Below are 15,436 nucleotides of genomic sequence, written 5' to 3'. Positions count from 1 at the left end.
GTTCAATGAGTACCTTTAGGATTTCACAGGTCATTTTGAGAAATTTCGTTTCAAGACTACTCCTCACGGTTTAGGGCCCCTAAAATGCCAGGGCAGTATAGGAACCCCACAAATGACCCCATTTTAGAAAGAAGACACCCCAAGGTATTCCGTTAGGAGTATGGTGAGTTCATAGAAGATTTTATTTTTTGTCACAAGTTAGTGGAAAATGACACTTTGTGAAAAAAAACAATAAAAATCAATTTTCCGCTAACTTTTGACAAAAAATAAAATCTTCTATGAACTTACCATACTCCTAACGGAATACCTTGGGGTGTCTTCTTTCTAAAATGGGGTCATTTGTGGGGTTCCTATACTGCCCTGGCATTTTAGGGGCCCTAAACCGTGAGGAGTAGTCTGGAAATCAAATTCCGCAAAATGACCTGTGAAATCCTAAAGATACTCATTGGACTTTGGGCCCTTTAGCGCAGTTAGGGTGCAAAAAAGTGCCACACATGTGGTATCGCCGTACTCGGGAGAAGTAGTACAATGTGTTTTGGGGTGTATTTTTACACATACCCATGCTGGGTGGGAGAAATAACTCTGTAAATGGACAATTGTGTGTAAAAAAATCAAAAGATTGTCATTTACAGAGATATTTCTCCCACCCAGCATGGGTATGTGTTAAAAATACACCCCAAAACACATTATACTACTTCTCCCGAGTACGGCAATACCTCATGTGTGGCACTTTTTTGCACCCTAACTGCACTAAAGGGCCCAAAGTCCAATGAGTATCTTTAGGATTTCACAGGTCATTTTGCGGAATTTGATTTCCAGACTACTCCTCACGGTTTAGGGCCCCTAAAATGCCAGGGCAGTATAGGAACCCCACAAATGACCCCATTTTAGAAAGAAGACACCCCAAGGTATTCCGTTAGGAGTATGGTGAGTTCATAGAAGATTTTATTTTTTGTCACAAGTTAGTGGAAAATGACACTTTGTGAAAAAAACAATAAAAATCAATTTTCCGCTAACTTTTGACAAAAAATAAAATCTTCTATGAACTTACCATACTCCTAACGGAATACCTTGGGGTGTCTTCTTTCTAAAATGGGGTCATTTGTGGGGTTCCTATACTGCCCTGGCATTTTAGGGGCCCTAAACCGTGAGGAGTAGTCTGGAAATCAAATTCCGCAAAATGACCTGTGAAATCCTAAAGATACTCATTGGACTTTGGGCCCTTTAGCGCAGTTAGGGTGCAAAAAAGTGCCACACATGTGGTATCGCCGTACTCGGGAGAAGTAGTACAATGTGTTTTGGGGTGTATTTTTACACATACCCATGCTGGGTGGGAGAAATAACTCTGTAAATGGACAATTGTGTGTCAAAAAATCAAATAAGATTGTCATTTACAGAGGTATTTCTCCCACCCAGCATGGGTATGTGTAAAAATACACCCCAAAACACATTGTACTACTTCTCCCGAGTACGGCGATACCACATGTGTGGCACTTTTTTGCACCCTAACTGCGCTAAGGGGCCCAGAGTCCAATGAGTACCTTTAGGCTTTACAGGGGTGCTCAAAATTTAGCACCCCGCCCACTTGCCAGGACAGTTAACAAACCCCACAAATGACCCCATTTTGGAAAGAATACATGCTAAGGTATTCCATGAGGGCCATGGTGAGTTCATAGAAAATTTTATTTTTTGTCACAAGTTAGCGGAAAATGACATTTTGTGAAAAAAAAAAAAAAAACACAAAACCACAATTTCTGCTAACTTGTGACAAAAAATAAAACATTCTATGAACTCACCATGCACCTCACGGAATACTTTGGGGTGTCCTCTTTCCAAAATGGCATCATTCGTGGGGTCTGTCCTGGCATTTTAGGGTCTCTGCAATCATTACATGTATGGCCAGTATTAGGAGTTTCTGCTATACTCCTTATATTGGGCATAAGGGTAATGCACTGTGGGCTGAAAGGAAAAATGAACGTCAAACAATCAATCAATGTGGATGAAAAAATATCTGCCAAAAAATTTTGAAAAAAAAAAAAAAAAAGAGGAGGAAGGCGTCTGCCAGGACATAGGAGGTGCCGCCCCAAAAATCCAAACCCACCAGCTCGTATGCCCTGGCAAACCTGATTTATCCATTCACACCGATCGATGTGGATGAACAAATCATTGCCAGAGTTCTTTTTTGATACATGTGATACATGTGATACAAGTGTTTGCCAAAGCATATGAATCCCCAACACCACTCCTCGGCCCATATGCCTCGGCAAACGTATCTTTTTGACTGCGGAGGAGAAATCTCGTCCTGCAGCGCTGCATGCACCGACTTGTGTGTAAGCTGACAGACGCGCAATGTTCTGTCAGGATGCACCATCAGTGCTGCAGCTGATTGGTCGGTCTGGATAGAAAAAAAGAGAGAAGGAAAAAAGACAAAACAATACAAAAAGGAGGGGAAGGCGTCTGCCAGGACATAGGAGCTGCCGCCCCAAAAATCCAAACCCACCAGCTCGTATGCCCTGGCAAACCTGATTTATCCATTCACACCGATCGATGTGGATGAACAAATCATTGCCAGAGTTCTTTTTTGATACAAAGTGTTTGCCAAAGCATATGAATCCCCAACACCACTCCTCGGCCCATATGCCTCGGCAAACGTATCTTTTTGACTGCGGAGGAGAAATCTCGTCCTGCAGCGCTGCATGCACCGACTTGTGTGTAAGCTGACGTTCTGTCAGGATGCACCATCAGTACTGCAGCTGGTTAGTCATTCGCTCGGTCCACCTGGAAGGTTATTGGATGGAAAAAGAGAAAAAAAACCCCAAAAAACAAGCAAGCAGCAAAGCAATTACTTCATTAACATTAATAACCTTTGAACTTTTTTAATAAAAAACTTAACATTGCAAACCAAACATTAACTTCTTTGCTTACCTGTTTTTTGTTTTTTTTTAACTTACCTCCCGAGGACAAACCTCTCCTCCCCCATGGAACAATGTGCGAAGTGCAAATTGCACAGAGTTGTGGCGAAATACATTACGCAATTTGTCCCAAGTGAAAGGAGAGGTTTCTGGCAGCCCTGTGTATTAGGGTCTCTGGAAACCCGATGTTTGGTTTCACACTGCATATTGACATATCCGGTGGGTCGAGCCCGCCGCACCGTATCGTCCAAAACAGACCTTCAGGCAATACCACAAGAGTAGCATTCGGCCTAGTAATGAACTGCATCGCCATAGACTAACATGACTTCCGCGCCGATCGATATTGCCACAGAAGCCACGCAGTAACGTAGGCATGCACTAGCGTTAAGTCAAGCACTTCCGGCGTAGGGGGGGACCGCAAAGTGTGACTTTTGCTAGGCATTTTGCCCTAACGCATCGCAGCAGTGTGAAATAGCACTGAGAGACCCTTGTGTGCCTACCGCTGTGTGTGGAGTTCCCTACTCTCTAATAGTGTACCTGCTCGTGGTACCTCTCAAAACACTCCCCTAGGCATAGGCCAGGCTGGTCAGGACAGGTGGGACAATAAACAGTGGTGTCACGCCTTATTCCAGCCCTGCTGCAGACACGACAGCGTTTTCTTCGGATTCGTTGACCTGGGGTAGTCGGAATTGGATAGGCGTAATGCCTTCCATGCAGCCGGCTAGTTGCATCTTGGGGTTGGGCCACGGCACCTCCTGGATACAGGAGTTCCATCACGATCTGTTTATTAAATTGAATAAACGAGCCAGTTCTCCCAGCCTTACTGTAGAGAACAAAGCTGTTGTAATTTGCCAATTGAATGAGGTAAAAAGACACTTTTTTATACCAGCGTCTTGTTTTTCGGGCAACTAAATAGGGCGCTAACCTCTGGTCATTGAAGTCCACCCCTCCCATGTTAGTATTATACTCGTGGACGACAAGGGGTTTTTCAATGACCTTAGTTCGCCGTTGAATTTCAACTGTCGTGTCTGCGTGAATGGTGGACAGGAAGTAAACCTCCCTCTTGTCCTTCCATTTCACCGCGAGCAGGTCGTCAGCACACAAGGCGGCCCTCTGCCCCCGTTGAAGTCTGGTGGTAATGAGCCGTTGGGGGAAGCCCCGGCGACTAGGCCGCACGGTGCCACAGCATCGGATTTTTTCTATTTTTAAGTGCTGAAAGAGGGCCACACTTGTGTAATAATTGTCCACAAAAAGATGGTACCCCTTCTGGAACAAGGGTGACACCAAGTCCCACACAACCTTTCCACTGCTCCCCAGGTAGTCAGGGCATCCGACCGGCTCCAATTTTGAGTCTTTTCCCTCATAGACCCTAAAATAAGATGTATAGCCTGTGGCCCTTTCACAGAGCTTATACAGTTTCACCCCATACCGGGCGCGCTTGTTTGGGATGTACTGTTTGATGCGAAGGCGCCCGGTAAAGCGTATGAGGGACTCGTCTACGCAGATGTCCTGGTCAGGGGTATAAGCATCTGCAAATCTGGATGACAGGTGGTCTATGAGGGGTCGAATTTTGTGGAGCCGGTCAAAAGCAGGGTGGTCACTTCGATGACAGGTTTCGTTGTCATTGAAGTGCAGAAAGAGCAGGATGTTCTCAAATCGTGTCCTGGACATGGCAGCAGAGTACAGGGGAACATGATGTGCTGGGTCCGTAGACCAATAAGACCGCAACACATTCTGCTTTACTAGTCCCGTGTGAAGGAGAAGGCCCAAAAAAATTTTCATTTCGGAAACTTGGACTGGTTTCCACCGAAAAGGCTGGGCAAAGTACTTTTCCGGATTGGCGGTTATATATTGTGTGGCCTTACGGTTGGTCTCTGCCACAATTAAGTCCAAGAGATCCTGGGTGAAGAACAGATAGAAAAAGTCTAGGGCCGATCCTAGATTATCTGTCTCCACCTGGACTCCAGACTGGGCGGTGAAAGGGGGAAGTACGGGTGCGGCGGAATCAGGGGATTGCCAATTTGGGTTTGCCAGCACCTCTGGTAAATTAGGGGTAGTACGGGCCCGTCTTCTTGGTGGCTGCGACTGGGATCTTACTGCACGTGCCACCGAACCAGTTTCAACTTCCATGCTGGTGCTCGCCACTTCACCAGGGTCTACGGAAGTACTGGTGCTAGGTCCAGGAGATGTTGTGCTGCTGGTGCCTGCCCCACCATGAAATCTCAGACCAGCACGAACACCACTCTGCTGCCCTTGAGGCTGATCCTGCGCCACCTGCGGTCCAACAACATGGGGTGTGGTACGCCTGGCTTTAGCCGGGACCTCAACCTCGTCATCACTATCGGTCAGTGAGCCACTGCTCAATTCAGGTTCAAACTCTGACCCGGAAGATTCGTCGAATGAGGCGTCCCAATCGTCCTCATCCGACTGGGCCATGTACCTGAGAACCTCATCATCGGAATACCCCTTTCTTGCCATGGTGGGCTGCTAAATTTAGGGGGTATTCCTCTGAGACTACTCAGAAAAAAGAGCACCTACCTAGCAAAAGGGAGTATTTGAGAGGTAGAAAGCTGTGCTCACTGAGTTTTGATAAAAAAAAAAAAATCAAAACTGAGGTTTACAGTGCCACAGCTATTGTACAGTGTTTTTTGCAGTGATCAGAAAAAAAATTCTGTCACTGCGGTGGGGCGGGCTGAACGCAAGTGCAGGCGAACGATCAGGCCTGATCGGGCAAACACTGCGGTTTTTTTTGTGGATCCTAGTGACCCTAATAGATCTGACTGCGATCAGTAATGATCACTTACAGATACTATATAGTACCAATGTTGATTAGCGACAGTGATGACGCTAATTAGTGACTGTGGTGCAGTGGGCTGAGCACTAACTGACACTTACAAAGGGGCCTAGCTAACTGGCCTAACTGCTAACACTAGTGATACTAAAAAAGTGACAGTTTTCACTGTTTTTAGATCACTTGGATAGTGACAGGGGGGTGGTGGCGAGTGGGGAATCGGAGGCAATCAGAAACAATCACAGGACAATCAAAGGCAATCACAGGGCAATCGCAGGCCAATCACAGGGCACTCAATTCCCGGGACAATCAAAGTCAATCACAGGGCAATCAAACCAATCACGACACAATCAAAGCCGATCACAGGCCAATCAAAGCAAATCACAGGCCAATCACAGGCCAATCACAGGGCAATCAAACCAATCACGACACAATCAAAGCCGATCACAGGCCAATCACAGGGCAATCACAGGGCAATCAAAGCCGATCACGGGACAATCAAAGCCGATCACGGGACAATCAAAGCCGATCACGGGACAATCAAAGACGATCACAGGCCAATCAAAGGGCAATCACAGGGCAATCACGGAACAATCAAAAAAAATCACGGGACAATCAAATACAATTACAGCACAATAAAATTGAATGTCAGCACAATGAAATTGAATGTCAGCACAATCAAATACAATTGCAGCACAATCAAATACAATGCACTGGGAAGGTGATTGCGGGGGGGGGGCTGAGGGCGATCTAAGGGTGTGGGGGGTTGATTAGGTGCCCGCACGGGGCAGACTGGGTCCTGATCTGGTGGGTGGCAGACACAGGGGGTGACGATAGGAGATCAGTGAGGGATTACAGGGGAGAATAGATGTAAACAATGCACTGGGGAGGTTATCAGGAGGGGGGGTCTGAGGGCAATCTGAGGGTCTGGGTGGGTGATCAGGTGCCCCCAAGGGACAGTTTAGGGTCTGCGCTGATGGGTGGTGGTGACAAGGGGTGATAGACAGGTGATAGATGGGTGATAGACAGGTGATCAGTGGGTAAGACAGCTATATAGCTGTATACAGCATACAGGGGGGTGGTCTGGGAGGGGGGTCTGGGGGGGATCTGAGGGTAGGGGGGGTGATCAGGGGACCCTAGGAGGCAGTTAGGGACCTAACCTAGGGGATAGCGTCCCTAGATAGTGACAGGGAGTGATTGATGGGTTTTTAGGTGGGTGGTGGGGTGCAGATGCTGGTGTGCTGGGGTGGTCAGGGGAGGTTCTGAGGGCTGGGGTGGGCGATCGGGTGGTCTGTGTGGGGCAAAGAGTGTTTGTGTGCACTTAGCTGCAAGGCTGCCGTCCTCTCTGATGGTCGCACGACGAGTGACCATCAGCGGAGGAGGCAACCAGTATAATACACTTTGTTACAATAACAAAGTGTATTATACTCCTCTGATTGGCCGGATCGCCGCATTTGAAACCCGCCGGCGCTGCTAATTGGCCGGCGGGTTTCCGTGCAGAGTGGGCGGAGCCTATTGCCGGCGGCGATCGCGTCATTGATGACGCGATCGCCGCACAGCCACCGCCGATGCCGCCCCCGCCGATGGGCGTATTGCGGTCGTTTGGGCCCGGTCTTTGCCGCCGCCCATCGGCTGGGGGTGGTCCTCAAGTGGTTAAACCTCTGTGTTTAACCCTTCCAATGCTGGTCTAGTAAAAAAAATGCTTTTTGCATATAATATGCTGTAAATAATATTTTAGAGCAAAGTTGAAATGCAGGGTTATATTCCACTTGAAGGACTGCAGTCATAAAACCCTTTAAAGGGATACTTAAGTCAAAAATAAAAAATGATTTTTACTCACCTGGGGCATCCCTCAGCCCCCTGAAGCTGTATGGTGCCCTTGCAGCCTCGCTCCGATCCTCCTGTCCCCGCCGGCGGCTACTTCCGGGTCCGGCGACAGCCGCCGACAGGCTGGGAACGCAAATGATTCTCCACGTTCCCAGCCGCTATATCACCCTCTATGCTGCTATAGCGTATAACATATACGCTATAGCAGCATAGAGGGTGATATAGCGGCTAGGAATGCAGAGAATCACTCGCGTTCCCAGCCTGTCGGTGGCTGTCGCTGAACCCGGAAGTAGCCGCCGGCGGGGACAGGAGGATCGGAGCGAGGCTGCGAGGGCACCATACAGCTTCAGGGGGCTGAGGGATGCCCCAGGTGAGTAAAAATCATTTTTTATTTTTGACTTAAGTATCCCTTTAAGGACCAGAGCCTTTTTTTCCATTCAGACCACTGCAGCTTTAACGGTTTATTGCTCGGTCATACAACCTACCACCTAAATGAATTTTACCTCCTTTTCTTGTCACTAATACAGCTTTCTTTTGGTGCTATTTGATTGCTGCTGCGATTTTTAGTTTTTATTATATTCATCAAAAAAGACATGAATTTTGTCAAAAAAATTACTTTTTTTACTTTCTGTGCTGACATTTTTCAAATAAAGTAAAATTTCCTATACATTTGAGCGCAAAAGTTATTCTGCTGCATGTCTTTGATAAAAAAAAAAACATTCAGTGTATATTTATTGGTTTGGGTAAAAGTTATAGCGTTTACAAACTATGGTGCAAAAAGTGAATTTTCCCATTTTGAAGCATCTCCGACTTTTCTGAGCACCTGTCATGTTTCATGAGGTGCTAAAATTCCAGGATAGTATAAATCCCCCCCAAATGACCCCATTTTGGAAAGAAGACATCCCAAAGTATTCACTGAGAGGCATGGTGAGTTCATAGAAGATTTTATTTTTTGTCACAAGTTAGCGGAAAATGACACTTTGTGACAAAAAAAAAGGAAAACAAAAGTTTCCATTTCTTCTAACTTGCGACAAAAAAAAATGAAATCTGCCACGGACTCACTATGCTCCTCTCTGAATACCTTGAAGTGTCTACTTTCCAAAATGGGGTCATTTGTGGGGTGTGTTTACTGTCCTCCTGGCATTTTGGGTGGTGCTAAATTGTAAGCACCCCTGTAAAGCCTAAAGGTGCTCATTGGACTTAGGGCCCCTTAGCGCAGTTAGGCTGCAAAAAAGTGCCACACATGTGGTATTGCCGTACTCAGGAGAAGTAGTATAATGTGTTTTGGGGTGTATTTTTACACATACCCATGCTGGATGGGAGAAATATCTCTGTAAATGACAATTTTTTGATTTTTTTTTTACACACAATTGTCCATTTACAGAGATATTTCTCCCACTCAGCATGGCTATGTGTAAAAATACACCCCAAAACACATTATACTACTTCTCCTGAGTATGGCGATACCACATGTGTGGCACTTTTTTGCACCCTAACTGTGCTAAGGGGCTCAAAGTCCAATGAGTACCTTTAGGATTTCACAGGTCGTTTTGCAACATTTGGTTTCAAGACTATTCCTCATGGTTTAGGGCCCCTAAAATGCCAGGGCAGTATAGGAACTCCACAAATGACCCCATTTTAGAAAGAAGACACCCCAAGGTATTCCGTTAGGAGTATGGTGAGTTCATAGAAGATTTTATTTTTTGTCACAAGTAAGCGAAAATTGATTTTAATTGTTTTTTTTTCACAAAGTGTCATTTTCCGCTAACATGTGACTAAAAATAAAATCTTCTATGAACTCACCATATTCCTAACGGAATACCTTGGGGTGTCTTCTTTCTAAAATTGGGTCATTTGTGGGGTTCCTATACTGCCCTGGCATTTTAGGAGCCCTAAACCGTGAGGAGTAGTCTTGAAACCAAATGTCGCAAAATGACCTGTGAAATCCTAAAGGTACTCATTGGACTTTGGGTCCCTTAGCGCAGTTAGGGTGCAAAAAAGTGCCACACATGTGGTATCGCCGTACTCAGGAGAAGTAGTATAATGTGTTTTGGGGTGTATTTTTACACATACCCATGCTGAGTGGGAGAAATATCTCTGTAAATGGACAATTGTGTGTAAAAAAAAATCAAAAAATTGTCATTTACAGAGATATTTCTCCCACCCAGCATGGGTATGTATAAAAATACAACCAAAAACACATTATACTACTTCTCCTGAGTACGGCAATACTACATGTGTGGCACTTTTTTGCAACCTAGGTGCGCTAAGGGGCCTAACATCCTATTCACAGGTCATTTTGAGGCATTTGGATTCTAGACTACTCCTCACGGTTTAGGGCCCCTAACATGCAAGGGCAGTATAGGAACCCCACAAGTGACCCCATTTTAGAAAGAAGACACCCCAAGGTATTCTGTAAGGAGTATGGTGAGTTCATAGAAGATTTTTTTTTTGTCACAAGTTAGCGGAAATTGAAACTTTGTGAAAAAAAAAAACAATACAAATCAATTTCCGCTAACTTGTGACAAAAAATAAAATCTTCTATGAACTCATCATACACCTAACAGAATACCTTGGGGTGTCTTCTTTCTAAAATGGGGTCACTTGTGGGGTTCCTATAATGCCCTGGCATTTTAGGGGCCCTAATCTGTGAGGAGTAGTCTTGAACCCAAATGTCGCAAAATGACCTGTGAAATCCTAAAGGTACTCATTGGACTTTGGGCCCTTTAGCGCAGTTAGGCTGCAAAAAAGTGCCACACATGTGGTACTGCCATGCTCAGAAGTAGTATAATGGGTTTTGTGGTGTATTTTTACACATACCTATGCTGGGTGGGAGAAATATCTCTGTAAATGACATATATTAGATTTTTTTTAGAGAGATTTCCCCACCCAGCATGGGTATGTGTAAAAATACACCCCAAAACACATTATACTACTTCTCCTGAGTACGGCGATATGACATGTGTGACACTTTTTTGCAGCCTAGGTGCGCTAAGGGGCCTAACTTCCTATTCACAGGTCATTTTGAGGCATTTGTTTTCTAGACCTTTCAGAACACCTGGATTACTTGGGATGGCAAAGATTTAAGCTGGATTGGATCTTCCTTGGTATCACACACTGCTGGACACTGCACACCTTCCTTGGAATTGACCTGAGACCTTAAAGACTTTCTGCCTCTTTGTGCCCGCCGTCTCCCATCCTGTGAGTAACTTTCATCGATTATCTACAGCATCTATGCTCAATAGACTATATTTTTCTACATATATTATATATTATATCTTCAAACTCCTAAACAAAGGACTGTGTTTTCAAATCCATGCTGTCCATCCATACATCTCTGTGTAAGGACAATTCAGTCTATACAGGCCCTTTGATATCTGCAGGATACCAGCCACAGCTGTGAAAGTTCACACCTTGACTTTAAATAGGGCCTTTCTTAGCAGGAGCCCTGAGCTGTCTCTTGTCCATTCTAATGTGTAAACATCAATATTCAGCACAGACACTTCTAGCTGTATACCAACCAAGAAATATATATCCAATTGACAAATCAACAATAATTCTACTTAAGTCTGTTGGAATCTACAGAAAGACAAAGAGAGGATCCAGGGGACGTGGGAAAAGACGTTATTCACTGCAGAACCAAAATAACTATGTGACAAAATCTACAGAGTACACCCAGCCAACAACCCTAATAGCTCCAGCACAATCCAGCAGAGACGACAGCCACACATCTGGAGACTGTTCCCTCCTGGAGTCCTCAATCTCAGACCTCAGCTCCCAGGGTAGCCCCATCAAGGCTGTCCTCTGCAACATCAGATCAATAAACAACAAAACAGCAATCATACATGATCTAATAGAGTCTTCTGATCTGGCCTACCTGACTGAAACCTGGCTTTCTGAACCTGTTGGCCCCACCCTGGAGGCAGCTGTGCCAACAAACTATTCCGTGATATACTGCAACAGGAAAGAACGCGGGGAGGAGGGGTTGCACTTTGCTTTAGATCAGCTTTGAAAATCAGACCACTTACTGTAGGTCCTACCAACTCGTTTGAATGCTTGGGGGTGCAACTTTCAGCTGAGGAAAACATTAACATATTGCTGATCTACCGCCCACCAGAAAAATACTCAGACTTCCTTGAGGAACTTGTAGACCTCCTATGCAACCTAACACTGGAACACCCCAGATGGATTGTTCTTGGAGATTTCAATACATGGGTGGACGACTCCTCTTCACAATTTGGAAAAGAGCTACCTCGTGCCTTACATGAACTGGGCTTCCTCCAATCAATCAGCTCTGCTACTCACAGGAAAGGTCACACTCTGGACCTTATATTCCATACTGGGCTGTCAATAGCCAATGTGGAAATTAATCCTGTTGCCTGGTCAGACCATCACACTATCCACTTCTCCCTCTCAATACCAGCCGTCAAACACCAGGTCAAGAATCAAATAAAATATCGCCGCTTAAAATGGCTAACACCTCAACATATCCGAGATAACCTTAGCTTTGATGAATTGACTGACTCCAGCTTGGACCCTGATACTCTGGTGTTTAAATACAACAAATGTGTGTCCTCCACCTTTGAGACCATTGCTCCTCTGCGCACCAAATATCTTACTCCACACCATCATGCACAGTGGTTTGATAAAGCTATAAAAGAGCTGAAAAGACAAGGCCGAAAACTTGAGAGGCTGTGGCGCAAATCTCAGTCCCCAGAAGACAAACATGCCTTAATCTTCCACTTGAAGAGCTACCAAAAGGTAATCACGGGAAAAAAATCATCCTTTCTATCACAAGAGATTGCAAATGCAGTTAACAAACCAGCCCAACTGTTCCGCACAGTGGAAAAACTCTGCAACCCAGCATGTCAAAAACTTAATATCGAGCCTTCAAAGGACCTCTGTGACCAATTTGTCCATTTCTTCACAGACAAAGTCTCCGCTATAAGGTCCGCCATCCAACTTACAGCATCTGAGCCTAATATAGCGCCGAAGACCATTAGCAGAGACAACGTAACACCTTGGTCAAACTTCAAAGAAATTGATGAAGAAGTCACATCAAGCATCCTCCTTCACGTCCGCCTAACTACCTGTGACCTGGATCCTGGCCGAACACAGTTCATGTTGAACTGCCCCGACCTGTTCGTACCAGTATTCCTCAAAATTGTTAACTGTTCCTTACAATCGGGGATATTTCCTGCTTTACTGAAGGAAGCAATCATCAGGCCTCTCCTCAAAAAACCCTCCCTGGACCCAGATGCAATGACCAGCTACAGACCTGTCTCTAACCTCCCCTTTCTGGGCAAGCTAATTGAAAAAGCTGTATACCTCCAGCTAGAAGCCAGAATCCTACAAAATAACAGTTATGACCCATTCCAGTCTGGCTTCAGGAAACACCACAGCACTGAAACTGCCCTCATCCAAATATGTAACCACCTGCTCATGGCAAGAGACAGAGGAGAGTGCTCGATCCTCATACTGCTAGACCTTTCTGCAGCCTTTGACACAGTTGACCATGACATCTTGATAAACAGGCTACAGGAATACTGCCACATTGATGGCATAGTACTTCAGTGGTTCCAATCCTTCTTGAGTGACAGAACCCACAAAGTGTCTATGGGGCCCTTCCTGTCCACCCCTGTAACACTTAAGTATGGGGTGCCCCAGGGCTCAATCCTCTCTCCCCTGCTTTTCACGATTTACATGCTACCGTTGGGAAAACTAATCCAAAAACATGGCCTGACATACCACTGCTATGCAGACGACACCCAACTATATCTTTCCTTCAAGCCTGGTGTGAGAGACCCAACTCTAACTATAAACGCCTGCTTACGTGAACTACAGCAATGGATGAATGACAGCTGGCTGAAACTAAATGCAGACAAAACTGAAGTCCTTCTGATTGGAGGGCAGAGCACGATAACAGAACAACTTAACTTGCAGTCTTCACCACTGGGAATAGGAGGCACGGATCTACGCAGCTCTGATCATGTGCGTAGCCTGGGAGTTCTAATTGATGGGGATTTAAACTTCAGAACTCAAATCTCTGCTGTGGTGAAATCATCCTATTTTCACCTGAAGAACATTGCAAAAATCAAGCACCTCATACCCCCAGAAGATCTGCCAACCTTAGTCCACGCCTTCATCACATCCCGACTGGACTACTGCAATGCTCTCTACACTGGCCTTCCAAAAAAGGTCTTGTACCGCCTACAGCTGATACAGAATACTGCTGCCAGACTGCTAACCAACCAACCCCATCACTGCCACATAACGCCAGTCCTGCATTCCCTTCACTGGCTACCTATAGAATGGAGGGTCCTATTCAAGATCGGCCTACTGACATTTAAATCCCTGAATAATCTAGGCCCTGGATACATGAAAGATATGTTACAGCTGCGTAGCAATCCCCGCATTCTCAGATCCACAGGTTCTAATAATCTAGTCATACCCAGAGTCCACTTGGAAACTTTTGGTCCCAGAGCCTTCTGTCATGCTGCCCCTACGTTTTGGAACTCCTTACCTCAACAAATCAGGACAACCCCATCCCTGGACGTGTTTAAATCCAGACTGAAAACCCACCTGTTCAGTCTGGCATTTGCAGAAATATAACTTTTGTTGTGTGAATACTTCATCCTACTAATTACTGAATCTGAGAGAGCCTAAGCGCTTTGAGTCCTATGGGAGAAAAGCGCTATAGAAATGTTATTGTATTGTATTGCATATAGACTACTCCTCACGGTTTAGGGACCCTAAAATGCCAGGGCAGTATAGGAACGCCACAAGTGACCCCATTTTAGAAAGAAGACACCCCAAGGTATTCCGTTAAGTGTATGGTGAGTTCATAGAAGATCTTATTTTTTGTCACAAGTTAGTGAAAAATGAAACTTTGTGAAAAAACAATAAAAATCAATTTCCGCTAACTTTTGACAAAAAATAAAATCTTCTATGAACGCTTCATACACCTGACAGAATACCTTGGGGTGTCTTTTTTCTAAAAAGGGGTCACTTGTGGAATTCCTATACTGCCCTGGCATTTTACGGGCCCAAAACCGTCTGGAAACCAAATGTCTCAAAATGACTGTTCAGGGGTATAAGCATCTGCAAATTTTGATGGCAGGTGGTCTATGAGGGGGCGAATTTTGTGGAACTGGTCATAAGCAGGGTGGCCTCTTACATGACAGGTTGTATTGGGCCTGATCTGATGGATAGGAGTGCTAGGGGGGTGACAGGAGGTGATTGATGGGTGTCTCAGGGGGTGGTTAGAGGGGAAAATAGATGCAATCAATGCACTGGGGAGGTGATCGGAAGGGGGTCTGAGGGGGATCTGAGGGTTTGGCCGTGTGATCAGGAGCCCACATGGGGCAAATTAGGGCCTGATCTGATGGGTTGGTGTGCTAGGGGGTGACAGGAGGTGATTGATGGGTGTCTCAAGGTGTGATTAGAGGGGGGAATAGATGCAAGCAATGCACTGGCGAGGTGATCAGGGCTGGGGTCTGAGGGCGTTCTGAGGGTGTGGGCAGGTGATTGGGTGCCCTAGGGGCAGATAGGGGTCTAATCTGATGAGTAGCAGTGACAGGGGCTGATTGATGGGTGATCAGTGGGTGATTAGATGGCAGAACAGATGTAAACAATGCACTTTGGAGGTGATCTGAGGGTAGGTCTGGGGCAATCTGATGGGGTGGGTGGGTGATCAGATTGCCCGCAAGGGGCAGGTTAGGGGCTGATTGATGGGTGGCAGTGACAGGGGGTGATTGATGGGTGGCAGTGACAGGGGGTAATTGATGGGTGATTGATTGGTCATTGACAGGTGATTGACAGGTGATCAGTGGGTTATTACAGGGAAGAACAGATGTAAATATTGCACTGGAGAATTGATAAGGATCTACCTTTTGTGTTGAGTAAA

Source organism: Hyperolius riggenbachi, chromosome 10 (genome assembly GCF_040937935.1).
Source record: "Hyperolius riggenbachi isolate aHypRig1 chromosome 10, aHypRig1.pri, whole genome shotgun sequence".
Lineage (NCBI taxonomy): Eukaryota > Metazoa > Chordata > Amphibia > Anura > Hyperoliidae > Hyperolius > Hyperolius riggenbachi.
Note: the sequence above shows the minus strand (reverse complement) of the source record.